The sequence below is a fragment of the Podarcis bocagei genome, assembly GCF_964188305.1.
Source record: "Podarcis bocagei genome assembly, chromosome: 13".
Taxonomy (NCBI): domain Eukaryota; kingdom Metazoa; phylum Chordata; class Lepidosauria; order Squamata; family Lacertidae; genus Podarcis; species Podarcis bocagei.
Genome location: NC_138138.1, coordinates 44,976,373 through 44,995,587, shown reverse-complemented (window position 1 = coordinate 44,995,587; position 19,215 = coordinate 44,976,373). Strand labels below are relative to the sequence as shown.

Below are 19,215 nucleotides of genomic sequence, written 5' to 3'. Positions count from 1 at the left end.
AAAAATCCTTTAACCATATCAGTTAACAAATATGGATACATATGCTATAATGTTATTGTTTTAGTTAAATAAATTGTTTAAATTGTTATTAAGAAAATGATTGCTTCCGATAAAGTAAAGCAGAAAAGTTGTCCAAATATAAACAGTTAACTTATTAAACCTCACAATAATTTCATAATTATCTGTCAATGTATTTCTAATAGTATAACCAAATCAGTAATTTTTGATATAACTGTAAAAACTACTCTGAAAATTTATTATCCCAAAAATGAAACCATCTGGTTTTAAATATGCAAAAATGAGTCTTTCTGTAAAAAAAAAATGATTTAAATCAAGTCTTACTGACTAGTGATTTAAATCGTGATTTAAATTGATTTGATTTAATTCAAATCCACCCTGCTCTTGCGGGAACCAATTCTATAGTTTAACTCTGCTGCAACTATAGCTTAACTGAGCTACAGCTAGGTCCCAGACACTATTTTCATTATCAGGGGTTCAGCCCTGGGACATGCAAAGGAAGAATGAGGCTCCGGAGTATGCTTGAGCATGGGCAGAGTGCTTTCGAACAACTGCACAGTAACCTCCATCAGCCCCTACGTTATTTTAACAGTCACACCTTCTGCCCTGGAAGGTCTTAGGTATCTGTTTGTTCACTTAATTCCATTTATGAATTGCTTCCTGTGAGACATCTCATGGCAAATGCGTAAATGGATGCATTTGTATTTTGCAATTTCATGTTGTGAACTGCCCTGAGGTCAGACATTTTAATTTATAGAATCGTAGCATTGGAAGGGACCCTGAGGGTCATCTAGTCCAACCCCCTGAAATGCAGGAATCTTTTTGGCCAACGTGGGGCTCAAACCTATGACTCTTTAACGCCATTCTTTCTCATGGCGTGCCCCACAATGAATGTGGCAGAAACACAAAAGTATTTTCTGAGTGCTTATCCACAACCACATTCCACGATTTCAAGATCCATATCTGAGCTCCCCCTGCTTTTTGCTTTGCTTTGCTTTTTTTGCTCCGGAGCTTTCCTCGTGAAAACCCACTCTTTAAAGCTCAATCGGAACAAATGTCTATCCACGGAAAATTCAAATTGATGCTTGCTCTGATTCAGCTTTACAGAGCTGGGTTTCGCGGGAAACAAACAAACAAACAAATACAGACCTCTGCCTGGAAAAAAACAGGGCAAAAGTTAAGTGTGGATAAGCCCAGAGAGTTCTGAGAGCTAACAGGCCAATCATTTGCATGCTTGCTTAAAATTAAGTCCCATACTGTTCAGTTGGCATAGCAGATACAGGCAGGCAGAGAAGGAGAGAGATGTTGGCTGCAGGGGGGGGGGGGATTGCTTCTGATTGCTACTGGATAAGTGCAATGACCACCCACAACGGCAGCAAGAATGCGTGTTAACAGGGTCCCCCTACATGCTAATTTTACACCTGCAGTGGGAAGGAAAAAGCCTTGCTTGATATGAGGCCTAAAAACACAGAACCAGGCTTACTCGATCTACACTCGCAGGCTCTCACAACATTGGCATCTATCCCACAAAGGCTTTTCTCACAACAAAGCTGATAATCTCTAAAGCAGAAGCTGGGAACCTTTATCAACACAGGGGAGGCAGTCCTTCCCAGGCAACTTCCCAGGGGCCTGGTGCCAGCAGTGGGAGGAACTACAAATGTGAACTTTTCCTTTGTTTCTACACACAGTCACACACCCCTCTCTTCCATCCAGGCAGCCAAGCAGCCTTATCTGAGTTCAAGGACTTGTTCTCTCCTGGCAACAACAGTCAAGGAGGGTTTGAAGCAGAACAAACAGGGAAGGGGGGCTGTGTCCTGAGGGCTGGATAGAGAAGCCCTGGGGAAATGAAGTTCGCCTGAGGTTCCTTCTCTTCTTTAAAGTCCTGCAAGGCTCTTCTTTTGTCTGCACTATGACAGATAAAACAAGACTACAGTGGTACCTCGGGTTACAGACGCTTCAGGTTACAGACTCCGCTAACCCAGAAATAGTACGTCAGATTAAGAACTTTGCTTCAGGATGAGAACAGAAATCACGCGGCGGCAGCAGGAGGACCCATTATCTAAAGTGGTACCTCAGGTTAAGAACAGTTTCAGGTTAAGAACGGACCTCCAGAACGAATTAAGTTCTTAACCCAAGGTACCACTGTACTAGGTAAAAAGGAAAAGGACCCCTGGACAGTTAATTCTAGTCAAAGGCATGGCTGTAGCCAGGATTTTGGGAGGAGGGGGCAGGCCTTTTGTTAGAGGGGGCAGGCCTTTGGGGGGGGACAAGAACCTCAGTTTGCTATGTATTTTTATTTATTTTTATTGATTGGGGGGACAGCTTCCCCTCCCTACCTCCTTTGCTACACCCATGGTCATAGGTGACTATGGGGTGCAGTGCTCATCTCGCTATCAGGCCGAGAGAGCCACTGTTTGTCCACAGACAGCCTTCCGTGCCAGCATGACTAAATCACTTCTGGTGCAACAGGACACTGTGACAAGTGCCCGATTGCACGGAAACGCCGTTTACCTTCCCACCGCAGCAGTACCTGTTTATCTACTTGCACTGGCATGCTTTCGAACTGCTAGGTTGGCAGAACCTGGGACAGAGCGACGGGAGCTCACCCCGTCACACAGATTCGAACCACTGATGTTCCAATTGGCAAGCCCAAGTGGCTCAGTGGTTTAGACCAGAGCGCCTCCCGCATCCCTACAAGGCTACTATTCTGGGATTTGTCACCAGGGAACGAAACATAAGGAGAGCCTGCTGGATCAGGCCAGTGGCCCATCTGCTCTCCAGCATCCTGTTCTCACAGAGGCCAAACAGAGGTCCGTGCGTAACCCACAAGCAGGACCCCGGGGCAAGAGCACTCTTCACCACTGTGGCTTCCAGCATCTGGTATTCAGAAGAATCATCGACTGTGGAGGCAAAGCTCATAAGCCATTGATAACCTTTTCCTCCCTGAATTCGCCCCCCCAAGTGCTTTGCACATGCACAGAAGCTGCCTCGCTTCCTCTTACTCCAGGGCCACTGGAAACAGGCCCCAAAGCTAAGGTTTGGGGAAAGACGTGAATCAAATTCGGGCAGCTGTAAACACAGCCAATCTACTGAGGAGCGAAAATCCCACCCCACCCCCCTTTTTGCCAACACCCCAGATTTCTGGGCCCTCTACTTTCCGCCCCAGCGTTCTTACCAGCGACAGCTGAGGTCTCTTTGGGATCCCCTCTCTTCTGCGCACTGACAATGCGGCAAACCGAACCAGATGTGGGGCTGACAGTTGACGCTGTTTCTTTTCTGTGGGAAATTCCCCTTCATAACTCACTGCCCACCCACCCGACCTTGCTCCAGGCAAGTCCGAAACTCTACTGCCACCTAGTGACCAATTTCACGCAAGAGGGGTTTTGAATTTGTTTTCCCTTCACGTGCCAACACAGCTGCCTTAACTTTTCGTACGGTGCAATTTTGCATGCTACGGGGGGAGTGGATAGAGAAATGCTTTCCAACCTCTCATGAAACTAGAACTCGAGAATATTCAGTGAAGCAAGATGTTAGAAATTCAAGGCAAGACAATATGAAGTACCTCTCCACACAGTGGATAGTTCGGCTATAGAATTTGCTTGGCAAGGGATAGCGTTGGGAACCAACCTGGGTGATTAGAAGAGAGCTAGACAAGTTAATGGAAGGCAAGGCTGGGTGATATATCAATACAGTTGTACCTTGAAAGTCAAACGGAATGCATTCCGAAAGTCCATTTGACTTTCAAAATGTTCAGAAACCAAAGCATGGCTTCTGATTGGCTGCCAGAAGCTCCGGCAGCCAATCAGAAGCTTTGGAAGCCACACCGGACATTTGGCTTCTGAAAATCATTTGAAAACCAGAACACTTGGAAGGGACACGGGTGGTGCTGTGGGTTAAAACACAGAGCCTAGGACTTGCTGATCAGAAGGTCAGCGGTTCGAATCCCCGCGACGGGGTGAGCTCCTGTTGCTCGGTCCCTGCTCCTGCCAACCTAGTAGTTCAAAGCATGTCAAAGCGCAAGTACCGTATTTTTCGCTCTATAGGACACACTTTCCCCCCTCTAAAAATTAAGGGGAAATATGTGTGCGTCCTATGGAGCGAATGCAGGCTCCTTGGCTTTAGCAATAGCAACACGAAGCCTCCAAAGCGCAGAGGGACAGCTCCCTCCGCGCTCTGGAGGCTACGTGTTGCTTTAGCTGAAGCCTGGAGAGCGAGAGGTGTTGGTGCGCACCGACCCCTCTTGCTCTCCAGGCTTCAGGGATAGCCATCTGAAGCCTTTGGAGTGCAGCAGGAACTCGCGCTGTGCTCCGAAGGCTTCAGGTTCCTTTTGCTGAAGCCGGGAAAGAAATACTCTCCTGGCTTCAGCAGAGAGGGAGAGCTGCGCAGCGTCCCTTCTGCGAAGCGGGAGGAGAAATGGAAGGGTCTCCATTTCTCTTGCCGCTTCGCTGAAGGGGCGCTGAGCAGAGAGGGGGAGAATTTTTTCTTCTTGTTCTCCCCCTCTAAAACAAGGTGCGTCCTATGGTCGGGTGCTTCCTATAGAGTGAAAAATACGGTAGATAAATAGGTACCGCTCCGGCGGGAAGGTAAACGGCGTTTCCGTGCGCTGCTCTGGTTCGCCAGAAGTGGCTTAGTTATGCTGGCCACATGACCCGGAAGCTGTACGCCGGATCCCTCGGCCCGTAAAGCAAGATGAGCACCGCAACCCCAGAGTCGTTCATGACTGGACCTAATGGTCAGGGGTCCCTTTACCTTTTTTAAAAAAAAGAAAGAAAAGAAAAGAAAAGAAAAGAAAAGAAAAGAAAAGAAAAGAAAAGAAAACAAAACAAAACAAAACAAAACAAAACAAAACAAAACCAGAACACTCACTTCTGGTTTCTGATTGTTTGGGAGTCGAAACGTATGAGTTCCAAGGCGTTCAGCAACCAAGGTACGGCTATATTCCTCCCCAAACCAGTTTGAAATCCATATTGTCATATTGGTTTCATAGTTTTTTCTCCTGGCAATGTATCATGAATCACAATGTCTGTGAGGGTGTGTGCACTATGCAAAAATCACAGTGTGGGGAAAACTTCGAATCCAGCCAATGCCTCTCTATAGCACCATCCTTATTTCAGACACTGTGATATATCAGTATATCGTGATGCTTAGCTGGTGATATATCACCATGTTGAAAGCCAGATATCACCCAGCCCTAATGGGCACTGTTGGAGACAGGATGCCTCTGAACGTCCATTGCAGAGAATTGCAAGAGCTGGTGTGCTCATGTCCTGCTTTGAGCTGCCCACAGGAATCTGGTCTGCCACTGTGAGAACAGAATGCAGGACTAGATGGGCCATGGGCCTAATTCAGCAGGCCTCTCTTCTTCTGTTCTTATAATAGGCAGGCAATAGAGGAGACAGAGTGCTCAGTTCCAAGTCTGAGGGCTGCCCTTCTATGGTTTCACCCCTAAACCAATAGAAGTTGACAGTCAGGGCCTGGAAGGAGAGGCATAATTTGAGGTTGGGGTTTGTTCTAGAGATCCTGCTCATTTTGGGCATTTGTTTGCAGAGAGCTTAGACCAAGCATTTGTTCAGATCTGTTTACAGGGAGGGTAGGTTCAGGAATGTGGGTGGCGCTGTGGTCTAAACCACTGAGCCTCTTGGGCTTGCAGATCGGAAGGTTGGCGGTTTGAATCCCTGTGATGGGGTGAGCTCCCGTTGCTCGGTCCCAGCTCCTGCCAACCTAGCAGTTCGAAACCTAGCAGCACGTCAAAGTGTAAGTAGATAAATAGGTACCACTCCAGCGGGAAGGTAAACGGCGTTTCCGTGCACTGCTCTGGTTTCACCAGAAGCGGCTTAGTCATGTTGGCCACATGACCTGGAAAAACTGCCTGTGGACAAACGTCGGCTCCCTTGGCCAGTAAAGCGAGATGAGCGCCACAACCCCAGAGTCATTCGTGACTGGACTTAACTGTCAGGGGTCCGTTACCTTTACCTTTTAGGTTCAGGAAGCTGTTATTCCACATTTCCTAGTGCATTTCCCCCTTACGTTCCTCACTCCCCAAACTCCAGCTTTTGTGTGGGAGGTTGTTCCTCAAGAATGCCAAATCAACTTCTGTTCAGTGTTTTGCCACTTGCCCCTTGTCTAGAGAGCACGGGTTCGGGCAATTTCCCACTTGTACCTCACTTTCTAAGCCGGGGTCTGGGCAGTTTTGCCCTTTCCTCACAGCTTTCCCTGGGAAAACACACTTTTTTCAGTGACAAATCGGTGCAAAACATCCATCCAGAGAAGATCTAGTTGGCATTTGCTCTGGTTCAGTAGTAAAGATTGGATTTCCCTGGAGGAAAGTGGAGGGATACGGACAAATCCGGATGGCCCTGGAAAATAGTGACAGTTTGTAGTTGCTCAGGCCCAGTTATCTGTCCATGGTCCTGAAAGTCTCCTGTCCAACTAGACTTCTCCATGCCCTGGACCTATGCTAGTATCTCCTCTTTCTGTCTGTCTATCTGTCTGTTTGTTTCTCTCTTATGTCCTCTAGGATACTGAACTATCTGCCTCTTGATCATGGACCCCAGACTGCTGGCTGGTCCTACATCCTGAGTCAAGTTGTAACTTTCAACCTTCAGGGAGCTGAGGTGCATATGCACATGAAGCTGAGCATGGTTACATCTGTTAGGATATTTCCGTTCCACCTTAAACAGGGAGCAGGCTGTTGTTTGAGTCACAGTCTGCGTATTTCCTGCTCACAGGAAGTTACTGTTTTGTATCTAGCTGTTGTTTTCTCTCTGTGCCTGAACACACAGACAGGCAGTCATGTTTTTTCTTTGTTCTGACCAACGCTGAATAAAGTTGTAAATATGCTCTCCTGAGTGCATCTATCGTTGTGCGAACTCTGCTGATAGAGCGTGCACCAATCCTTAGAATGTGGAAAGCTATTTCTGAGGCTTGTGTTGCTAATTGACTGATACTGCGTTTCTACGGGAGATCGATGGATCGTCCGGAGACAGCGTGGGGGCATGATGGCCTTTGTCTCCCTGGCAGTATCCCAACAACAGGTTTCGGGCCCAGATTCACGGCACTTACAGGAGAGTAAGACTGCGGAAGACTGCTGTGAGGTATGTGGGGGAAAGCGAAAGTAAGGCTTTTCTGTTGCCGCGGCAGAGTCAAAGAACTCCGGCCGGCTAATTAGCCTGGGAGCCAAGCCAGAGGCTTCAAGATTTATGAGTTGCCAAGATAAGGAGCCTTTGAAAGAAATAAGTCTCACGGCTCAAGTGAAGAGCTGGAATGGAGTTTTTCCAAGCCTCTGAAGGCACTCAGTGCCCAAAGTTAAATCAGCACAATTATGAGACTTGGGCAAGTTGCTGTGAGAGCTTGCTGCGACAGTTTGGAGTGTGGCATACTGTGTGTGAAGCCCCTCCAGTTCTTCTGACAGATAGATGGAAGGCCCAAGATTCAAAGGCCATAGACGTAATAGTCTTGTCCGTCTCTCTGGAGGAAATAGCAACACTGGCTGGCAACACCACAGCACGTCAGATGTGGAATGCTTTGAAAGTAGCCCATCTGCCAGTCATCCCAGCCCAGAGTTTGACTGTGTTGGAGGTTCTGGCTGTTTCCCAGATCGAGAGTGATTGCAGGGATGCCGAGGGCACCGGTTGCAAGCTGCAGGGGGAGCTGACTGTGATGTCATCCCAGGCAGCATTCCAGCCTCCAGGGGGAGCCAAGGAGTTGGCAGCTGAGAGCTCTGTTTCTCATGAGAGCCAAGGTCATCCTCACAGATACCGGAAGGCCAGAAGTAAACAGAGACAGATGCCTGCAGATGGCCCGAAGCGGAAGGGGGGTGGAAAGCCCACGCCGGTGGAAAACAAGGTTTTGTTTGCTGGCACTGCTTCACCAAAAGCCAAAGGCAAGTTTGATGGCCAGGAGCAGGGTGGCAAGCAGCAGGAGACCAAGCCAGTGGAAGACAAGGTTTTGCTTGCTGGAAAAGCTGCTCCAAAGGCCAAAGCCAGATTTGTTGTAGATTCGGGAGCCACACGGCATTTGGCGAAAGATAAACATCTTTTTATCTCCTTCACGCCTCAAGATGGTGAGATCCACCAGGCTGATGGAAAGACGTTGTGAATTGCAGGAGTTGGGAATGTGAGACTGGCAAGTCTGCACACAACCATCAGAGATGTACTTTATGTTCCAGATTCTGCAGACAATTTGCTCAGTGTCTCACAGCTGACTGGGCATGGCTTTGAGATTTCCTTCAAGAAGAGCATCTGTGTCATCAGGAAAGGCAAAGAGGACATTTTGCATGCAAAATTTATAGATGGTTTGTTCTGTATAACTTATGGTGACAATGGTGTTGCTGTGTCTAATGTTGATTCTTGTTGTGTTGCACAAACTAACAAAGTTCTTCATGCAGGATGCATTCACGAGGCGCACAGAAGATTTGGTCACATGTCTTGGCAGGCGCTGGCCAAGATGCCTGGATTAGTTCAGGGTTTGAACATCAAGCCCTGTAAGTTTCACATGAAATGTGTATCTTGTGCAGAGAACAAGGTGAAGGTTGCCCCAAAAGGCAAGGAGTCTAGCAGGCAGGCTTCCAAACCCTACCAGCTAGTCCACGCAGACCTGGTTGGTCCACTTGCGCCCTCTGTGGGTGGATCAAGGTACTTCATGGTTTTAATTGATTCTTTTTCCAGGTACATTCATGTGCTTATGCTCCAGCAGAAATCGGAAGCATTTCCTAGGTTCAAGGCATTCTGTGCATGGTTGGAGAATGTTCACAGTAAACACATTGGCTGTTTCTTTACTAATCGAGAGGCTGAATTCACTTCTCGGCAGTTTGAAGCTTTCCTGACCGAGAAGGGAATCCAGCATAGCCTCTCAAGTCCTGGATCTCCATGGGAGATTTGTGAGCAAGCAAAGCAAACATTGCTTCAAGGCATGAAAACCTTGTTGCATGATGCCAATCTCCCTGAGAAGTTTTGGGGGGAGTCTTTGAATTCGTTTGTTTATACCTTTAACAGGAGACTGTCATCACCTCTTGGTTGTACTCCCTATAAGATGTTTGGTAAGAAACCTTACGTCAAGCACATGAGAATCTTTGGTTCTGGCATGTGGGTACACACCCCACAGAGCAACAAGCTTGGGAAGCGTGGGGCGCATGGTTTGTTCATGGGGTACGAAAAAGGTTCATACAGGATATGGATGACTGACTCTAAGTCCATTAAGTTCACAAAGAGTGTTGAGTACAATCCTAAATGGGGGGAAAATGTGGGAATTTTCCAGAGTTACCCAGAGGAAGATGAAGAAGATGTGAAAAAGGCAGCTGATGTTGAGGTAGAAGAGGAAGCTGAGGATGATGATGATGATCAGAGTTCAGATTCCAGCTCAGTGGGCGGCGCTGCTGCTGGTGTCAGCGACAGTGATGACTCAGCAGACTACAAGAGCACAAAGGCCTCAGTCAGACCATCTGATGCGTCTGACAATGAACTGGAAGAACTACTGTTCACCATTGGTCACTTTTCTCCTAAGTAGGAGGAGATGAGTGAAGAAGACTTGCGTATAGTATGCAGATCTGAAAGGGCCACCAAAGGCAAACCTCCAAAGAGATTTGCTGATGAGTTTGCTAAGACGGCAACTGCTGTTCTTAGTAGCTCAGAGAAGGTGTGGGAACCTTCAAGCTTCAAAGAGGTTCAGGAGTTAACCTCTAAAGATGCTGAGCCTTGGCTTAATGCCATGAAGGCTGAAGTTGATTCCTTGAATAGGAACCAAACTTGGGAGCTGGTACCGGTAGTCCCAGGAATGAGACTGGTTGGCAGCAAATGGGTCTTCAAGGCCAAGACAGACCAGAATGGCAAGGTTGTCAGACACAAAGCCAGATTGGTTGCCAGAGGTTTTTCACAGGTACCAGGACAGGATTACCACAAGACCTACTCACCCACCGTCAAGTATGAGAGCATTCGGCTGATTCTCAAGATTGCTGCAGAGGAGAAACTACACGTTTCCCATCATAACATTAATACAGCTTTTTTGTACGGGGTTTTGGGGGAGGAGCTGTATATGCTTCCACCTGACGGGATGCAGATACAGAAGGGAATGGTCTGTAAACTTCGGAAATCCTTATATGGTCTCAAGCAGAGTGCCAGGTGTTGGAACACAAAACTCACTGAGACATTGCTTTCTCTAGGTTTTCACCAAGGCAAAGCTGATCCATGTGGAGACTTCCGGTCGGTGCCAGCGCTTAATGGCGGTCCTAGCTCCGAGCTCCGGAGAAGGACTGCTTCGCAAGTTCGGGTCTTACCCGCTACGGCAAGCGGGGGACCCCTAAAATCCCAGGCGCTGAAGCCTGAGAACAAGGAGACTCGGTGGGCACCTTCGCGCCCCCCGGTACCGTGAAAGAGCCTTTTTAAAGGCTACGGATCGACATCGGGAGTGAGCGCGGTGCTGAGAGTCGCTACCCAGCCTGCGAAGTGAAGCCGCGTCGCCATAAGCGGAGAGCGCCGATTCCTTCCTGAAAAGAAATTCGGACTGATTCCCCGTGAGTAAGAACTGAAAAATAACCGGGACTTTTTCAATTTTAAAAATTGGGCTAAAAACGGGGGAGATTTAAACAAAGGAAGTCTGCCTCCCCCCGACCGCATGAAAGTGAAAGCAACGGAGCTCTAAACCTGCATCCGTTTAAATCCGTCCTTTGATCAGCTAAACCGGACATTTAAACCTTTGATCTCCCCTCTAGCAAGCAGGGCAGAGGGGAGGCGAATCTGACCATTAACTGCATGACTTATTTGGAGGAAAAAAACCTCTGCTGTCTCATTTGCTTGAAAGTACGAAACGGTCTGCCTTCTTAGTACACTGAACTGACTTTTCCCTGTGAAGTGATACTTTGATACAAAGTTTCCACACTGCCTGACTATTGCATATTATAAGAAGAAACAGTATAAATTGGGCAACTGTGGCAATTTGAAGTTACAAGTATTTAGTAACATTGACTTTGACTGTGTTAAGCTCCCTTTTTCTTACTTTTTGGATTGTCTCATTTGTTTTGGTACTTGGAAATTTCGCTCTATGGCCATTTTGATTTGCTCCCTCTAGAGGATAAAGTAAAGTTTGGCACGGCTTAAGACAGTGGAATTTTCCAAGGGAGAACAAATCCCGTGGGAATTGACCTTGACATGAGTGGCCCACAAGAAGAGATAGTCACAAGAGCCAAGATTAAGCAACAACAACAACAACAACAGTTGCAGCTGCAACAGGCAAAGAAAAGAGGCTCAATCTCAGGCGCAACAGCCGGATCAGCAGGAACAACAGGTCAAGACAAAGGAGCAGCCGTTTCTATGGAAGCTGTGACAGAGGCCCTGCTCAAGATAAACCAAACCCTGGAGTCTTTGACAAAACAGACTTCAGAGAACACACAAAAATTAACAGAAATATCAGCAAGATTAAACCAGAATACAGAATCTATAAATAGATTGGTAGAGGAGAACGCCACCACGCGCCAAATTGCAGAGGAGGCCAAAGCCACTGCCGGAGAGACACAGGAGAAGCTAGAGCCGCTTGCCAAGAAGGTCTATGAGCATGATGCAACTTTGGCCTTGTGGGAGTTACAGAGGAAAGAGAGAAATTTAAAATTAAGACTGATTCCGGAGAACGAAAGTGACAGCCTTGTGGAATACTTGACACGGGAGTTTGCGGATTGTTGGGACCTTGAGGAAGACGAATTTAAAATTACGACTGCCTTCAGATTGGGTAAAAAGCAAGATAGAAAGACACCGAGAGACTGCTTGATTACACTCAGATCCAAGGAGGAAAGAGACAAAATATTAGGATTACACTTTGAAAAGGCCCTGCAAATTGGAAATTCAGCTGTACAGATCTTTAAAGATATCCCAAAATACATTTTGGATTTAAGAAACTTTTACAAGGACTTGGTTCTCTTGCTAAAGAAGAACACTATTCGATTTAGGTGGGAGTTCCCACAAGGACTGTCATTTGACTTCAAGGCAAAGAAAGTGAAAATAAAGACAATTCAAGATAAAGACAAATTTTTGGCAAGATACCAGGAGGATTTACAGAAGGGGACTGTGGACGTACTTGCAGAACAGAGGAGAGCACTGGACATCCTGAATCTCTCGTTTGGACAAAAACCACCACCATCAGAAGAAGAGCAACAACTTGGAGCTGTTGGAGGAGCCTTAAGAAAATAACAAGATGGCTCTGCAATTCCTTAGTTGGAATTGTAATGGGCTCAATGGGCCTTTGAAGAGAAGACAAGTATTTCATATATTGAATAAAGAACAATTGGACCTGATATGCTTACAAGAAACTCACATAACCAGAGCCCACAGGAGACTACTTTCAAATAAAAGGCTAGGACAAGAATTTATTTCATCAGACAAAGTTAAGAAGAGAGGAGTTGTAATATATGTGAAGGAGAAATGGGCTCCAAAAATGATATTCAAAGATGAACAAGGGAGATATCTGGCTGTGGAGATACAAGTACAAGGAGAAAAATTCTTAGTTGTTGGAATTTATGCACCAAATGAAGGCAAATCTGACTTCTTTAAGAGACTTCATGAAACTTTGACGGACTATTTGGATTACAATATGATAATTATGGGAGACATGAATGGCGTGGTCTCCACTAATATGGACAAGGCACAAAGACTAACAGTCACTAAAGAAGGGAGACTCCCTAAGACCTTTTTCGAAATGACAGAAAATATGGACTTGATAGACATCTGGAGAACAAGGAACCCTCTGGAGAGAGAGGGAACCTTTTTCTCCCAGGCAATGATGACCTGGACCAGAATTGACCAAATCTGGGTTACTAGTGGACTGGCTCCAAAGATTAAGAAAGTGGAAATCTGCCCAAAAACTTGCTCCGACCATAACGCCGTGAAGATGGAGATGAAACTCACAATAACTGGTCAATTTAGATGGAGAATGAATGACACCCTCTTTCGAGATAAGGAGATTCTCACGAAGGCCCAAAAGACCCTAAAAGACTATTTTGAAATAAATTTGAGGACCGACGTGGAGAAAAGAGTGATCTGGGATGCAAGTAAAGCGGTTATGAGAGGATTTTTGATTCAACAAAATTCAATAAAGAGGAAAAAACAAAATGAGAAAAAAGAGAAGATCTTGGAAATGATAAAGGAAGGAGAGAGGAAATTAAGAACAAAACCAAAGTCTCAGGACATTTTAAGAGAGATCAAGTTATATCAAACTCAATATATGGAATTGATGAACCAAGAGATTGAATGGAAGATAAAGCAAATGAAGCAAAAAACTTTTGAATCAGCAAATAAATGTGGTAAACTTTTGGCATGGCAATTGAAGAAAAGGCAGAAACTAAATACAGTTACAAGCCTAGAGGTGGATGGAAAGAACATATCTAAACCCAATGAAATCAGAAATTGCTTTTTAAGTTATTTCAAAAAACTTTACACTCAAGGCCCGCAAAATGAAGAAGATATAGACAAATTCCTTGGAAGATATGGACTACAAAACATCTCTCAGCAAAGTAAGATGGACTTGAACCAGAGAATCTCAGAACAAGAGATAGAGGCTGCCATTCAGAATATGCAACTGGGTAAATCTCCGGGACCAGATGGACTGACTTCTAGATACTACAAATCACTGAAGGAATGGTTGATTCAACCATTAAGAGAAGTTTGTAATGAGATCCTTGAAGGAAAAAGGGCACCTGAATCGTGGAAAGAGGCATATATTTCACTCATACCAAAGTCAGAGACTGAAAAGACCCAACTCAAGAACTACCGCCCAATTTCATTGCTCAATGTGGATTACAAAATTTTTGCAGACATTTTGGCAAAAAGACTTAAAAGAGTTTTGATGGAGATGATTCATAGGGATCAAGCAGGCTTTCTCCCTAAAAGACACCTGGCAGACAATGTAAGGAATGTTATAGACATTCTGGAAAAGCTAGAGGTGAATATAAACACTAAAGCAGTATTGATCTTTGTGGACGCGGAGAAAGCCTTCGACAATATTTCTTGGAGTTTTATGAAGAAGAACCTTCATAGGATGGGGGTAGGCCGGGGTTTTGAGAATGGTATGGCTGCAATATACTCTGAACAAAAAGCCAAACTGATTGTAAATAATGTTGTGACTGAGGAACTTAAGATAGAAAAAGGAACACGACAGGGGTGCCCGATTTCCCCATTACTCTTTATTTCAGTTCTGGAGGTGTTGCTGAATATGATAAGAAATGACCAGCAGGTTAAAGGTGTGCAGGTCGGAGCTAAACATTACAAGTTAAGAGCGTTCGCAGATGACTTAGTATTGACTTTGCAAGAGCCAAACACTAGCACGAAAAAGGTATTAGAAATAATACAACAGTTTGGCCAGGTAGCTGGATTTAAGTTGAACAAGCTAAAAACCAAAGTTTTAGGGAAAAACCTAACAGATATGGAAAAGGAGAAATTTCAAGAGGAAACAGGTTTGACTGTGGTCAAGAAGGTCAAATATCTAGGGGTTTATCTAACATCCAAGAATCAGAATTTGTATAAGGACAATTATGAAAAATGTTGGTCAGAAATTAAAAAAGATTTAGAAATATGGTCAAATTTGAAACTGTCAATGCTAGGCCGAATTGCAGTAATTAAAATGAATGTATTGCCTAGAATGCTATTTTTGTTTCAGACCTTGCAGATTATTGATAAGATGGAATGTTTTAAGAGGTGGCACAAAGATATTTCGAAATTTGTCTGGCAGGGCAAAAAGCCCCGAATTAAATTTAAAATATTGACAGATGCTAAAGAAAGAGGGGGCTTTGCCCTGCCGGACCTAAAATTGTATTATGAGGCAGCAGCTTTTTGCTGGCTCAAAGAATGGATGCTCCTCGAGAATACAGACATCTTGGATCTGGAAGGTTTCAATAACGCTTTTGGTTGGCATGCATATCTTTGGTATGATAAAGTCAACAGTGTCTTCAAAAATCACATTGTCAGAAAAGCATTGTTTAATGTTTGGATAAGATATAAAGATTTATTGGAAAACAAAACCCCTAGATGGGTGTCACCAGTGGAGGCTAATGCAGTGAAGAAACTCAATATGGAGGTCGGATGGCCGAAGTATTGGGAAATTTTAGAACAGGATGGAGATAAGTTCAAATTACAAAGTCAGGAGAAATTGAAGCATAAAGTGGAAAATTGGTTCCAATATCGTCAAATAATGGAATTTTTTAAACAGGACAGGAAAGTCGGCTTTCAGGTGGAAAAATCAAAATTAGAAACCGAATTGTTAGAACCCAATACTAAGAATTTATCTAGAATGTACAACTTGTTGTTGAAATGGAACACACAGGATGAAACAGTTAAATCGGCTATGATTAAGTGGGCTCAGGATGTTGGACATAACATTATGTCAGCTGACTGGGAATGGTTATGGAACACCGGTATAAAATTTACGGCATGTAATGCCTTAAAGGAAAACATTATGAAAATGGTATACAGGTGGTACATGACCCCAGTCAAGCTGGCAAAAATCTATCATTTGCCCGATAACAAATGTTGGAAGTGCAAAGAGACTGAAGGTACTTTTTATCACCTTTGGTGGACATGCCCGAAGATTAAAGCCTTCTGGGAAATGATCTATAATGAAATGAAAAAGGTGCTTAAATGTACCTTTTCTAAAAAACCAGAGGCCTTCCTCTTGGGCATTGTCGGCCAATTGGTGACAAAGAAAGATAGAGCTTTTTTCATGTATGCCACAACAGCAGCAAGAATACTCATCGCAAAGTATTGGAAGACACAGGACTTACCCACTTTGGAAGAATGGCAGATGAAAGTGATGGACTACATGACATTGGCCGAGATGACAGGCAGAATCCGTGACCAACGAAAAGAGACGGTAGAAGAAGAATGGAGAAAATTTAAAAGTTATCTTAAGGACTACTATAAACTTAATGAATGTTAAAATGTCGTAGTTTCCAGAAACAAAGGGGTACAGGGACATAAGGTCAGAGTGCAAGAGAGGACTAAGATGATAGAGATTGGAAAGTAATAACTGGGAGTTGCTAGTTGAATTATGGACATTGGGATGCAGAGAGGGGGGGTATGGGGAAGTCCTAGAAAGGAGGTTTATGAAAATATGTTTGAAACTATACGTGTATGTTTGTCATTTTTAATGTTTGTCTGTTTTTCTCAAAAATGTTGTAAAACCAATAAAAATTTTATAAAAAAAAAAAAAAAAACAAAGCTGATCCATGTGTGTTTGTCAAGGAGGAGGGGCAAAACAAACTGTATTGTTTATGTTTTGTTGATGATCTTCTGATGTTTTGGAAGAATCAGGCTTTGTACCAAAGCACCCTAGCTCAGCTGAAGGAGCATTTTGACATGAAGGATCTTGGTGAGGTATCCAACTATCTTTCTCTGCAGGTGGAGAGGGACCAAGCAGGTAATTTTCTGGTACACCAAACACAGAAAATTGCTGATGTATTAACCAGGTTGAATTTGGTTGATGCAAACCCAGCAGACACACCGATGGTGACAGGTTACCAGTTAGATAGTACTGCTGAAGCGTTTTCTGACACTACGCTGTACAGATGCATTCTAGGCAAGCTGAATTTCATTGCTAGATGCTCAAGACCTGGCATAGCTGTAAGCACTAACCTGCTTAGCAGACATGCCAACAATCCTACTGTTCAGGATTGGAAAGCTCTGAAGCGCATAGCCCGCTATTTGAAAGAGACTTTGCACTACAGGCTGAGGTTCACCAGTCAGAAGACTGGAGGTCTTGAAATCTTTGCAGATGCTAGTTTTGGAAGTGACACCACGGTTGGTACAAGCACTTCTGGAGTATGCTACATGTACAACCACTGTCTGTTTGACTGGCTGTGCAAGAAGCAGACGACAGTTAGCCTAAGTTCCTGTGAAGCAGAACTCAATGCTCTGTCATTTTCACTCATGGATTGTGAATGGTTTCAGGACATCAGAGTTTCTGTGAAATGTCCTATACAAGTGTATCAAGACAATAGATCCTGTTTGGCTTTGCTGAACTCAGAGAGTTGCAAGCAAAGAACCAAGTACTTGCAGATTAAGTTACATCGTGCAAGAGAGTGTATTCAGAAAGGACTCATTCAGGTGTCCTACATGCCAGGAAATGAAATTCCTGCTGATCTGTTGTCTAAGGTTGTTAACAGAGAACAACTTAAGGTTTATGTACAGAGCTTGAAATTGGGTTGAACCACAGGTACTACAGGTTGCACGGAAAGGGGAAGGATGTTAGGATATTTCCGTTCCACCTTAAACAGGGAGCAGGCTGTTGTTTGAGTCACAGGAAGTTACTGTTTTGTATCTAGCTGTTGTTTTCTCTCTGTGCCTGAACACACAGACAGGCAGTCATGTTTTTTCTTTGTTCTGACCAACGCTGAATAAAGTTGTAAATATGCTCTCCTGAGTGCATCTTTCGTTGTGCGAACTCTGCTGATAGAGCGTGCACCAGTCCTTGGAATGTGGAAAGCTATTTCTGAGGCTTGTGTCGCTAATTGACTGATACTGCGTTTCTACGGGAGATTGATGGATTGTCCGGAGACAGCGTGGGGGCATGATGGCCTTTGTCTCCCTGGCAGTATCCCAACAACATCCAGGTCCTAAAAGACTGAAATATAAACTGACATCTCTGCCCTTTGCAGCAGGAAGCGATAAACCAGGAAGCTGCCGTAAACTATGGTTTACCATTTTCTCCTTAACTAGGAGATCATGGTTTAACAGTTTCAGAATTAAGCCAAACTTCAACCCACGTTGAATACAGAGACTTAACAAGCAAAAGCTATCGAAAGCAAAAAATCAGGAGGCCAAGCTTCGTTTAATATTCTGTATTAGTTTCCTCACCTAATCACATGAGGATGAAAATAGCCACACACAAAACACAAGCGAGCCCTTAATTTTATCATTTCACTGATCAAAATTGTCCCACATGGGTTAATCAACTAAAGCTTTCATTGAATGAAACTGATTTAGGTAGAGAGGGGGAATGTGGAGCCCATAGATGATGCTGAACTACAACTCCCATCGTTGCTGACCATTGGCCATGTCAACAGGGGCTGATGGGAGTTGTAGTCCAACAATAGTTGGAGGGCAGCTCGTTGGCTAGCCCTGGATTAAAGCTTTATTCAGGGTCCCAGCACCAAATTTTGGAGTCTACGCATGGTTTAGCAGTTTGTTCAAGAAAACAATGCTATTTGATTTTTCATTTCACTGGGTACAGAGGCATGAGATGTCAGCACAGCAAACGGAGATCATCTGAAGTACAGCCATCAGTGCAGCACAATGTGGAGATGGTAGGGGGTTTTCTCTCTCTTCTTTCCACGGAATGAAGCCCTCTTTTCCCTACGGCTCCCTTGGCTTGGTCAAAAATCTCATCTTCCTTCTGGAGGTGGTTTCCTTTATCTGCTTCATTAAAACATAAGGAAAAGAAGAGGAAGAAGAGTTTGGCTTTGATATCCCGCTTTATCACTACCCGAAGGAGTCTCAAATCGGCTAACATTTTCCTTTCCCTTCCTCCCCCACTACAAACACTCTGTGAGGTGAGTGGGGCTGAGAGACTTCAGAGAAGTGTGATTAGCCCAAGGTCACCCAGAAGCTGCATGTGGAGGAGCGGAGACAAGAACCTGGTTCACCAGATTATGAGTCCACCGCTCTTAACCACTACACCACACTGGCTCTCAAAAGCACAAGGTCATTTCGTAAGAACTTCAAACAGAGTGTTGGACTTGACCCAGCAGGACTCTTCATAAGGCAAGGGCGAACGGTTCTGGTCGCCTCAAATCAAAAAGGGTATTCTAGCACTGGAAAGGTTTGCAGCTTTTCGATTTAGAGAAAAGGCAAGTAAGAGGAGACATGATGGAGGTGCATAAAATTCTGCATGTTGTAGAAAAAGAGGATAGATTGTTTTCTCCCTTTCTCATTACACTGGAACCTGAGCTCCTTGGAGAATATAGAAATGTACTGAAAAAAATGAAATAGAAATCATATTTTCCTAGCTAAATTATTAAACATTAATGTCAGGGCTGCCTCAGGTCCCAGCTCACAGAGGACCAACGCCAGTCCGTTGTTATATTAAATAGTCTTTATTAAAGTTCAGTCTCTCATTTACACCCACGGCGCGCAGCTCTACGTCTTGAACCTAGACCGCCGAAGCTCCATCTGAATCTCCTCCCCCCAGGCACCAGTTCAAGACCCTAGCCTTGCTCCACCTCTTCCT

At 44.6% G+C, this 19,215-nt stretch overlaps 1 protein-coding gene across 2 annotated transcripts in view; it reads right to left on the bottom strand.

The window, feature by feature from the left end:
* The window catches only part of KHNYN (KH and NYN domain containing), a 55,913-nt gene that overhangs the window by 23,116 nt on the left and 13,582 nt on the right, over positions 1 to 19,215 (bottom strand). The window contains exon 1 of one of the 2 annotated variants that reach the window (XM_081167789.1): positions 3,194 to 3,276. The exons of the other annotated variant lie outside the window; for it this stretch is intronic. The gene's annotated coding sequence lies outside the window, so the exon portion shown is untranslated. Of the gene's footprint in view, positions 1 to 3,193; positions 3,277 to 19,215 lie in introns of those variants that run through there. 2 annotated transcript variants of the gene reach the window in all.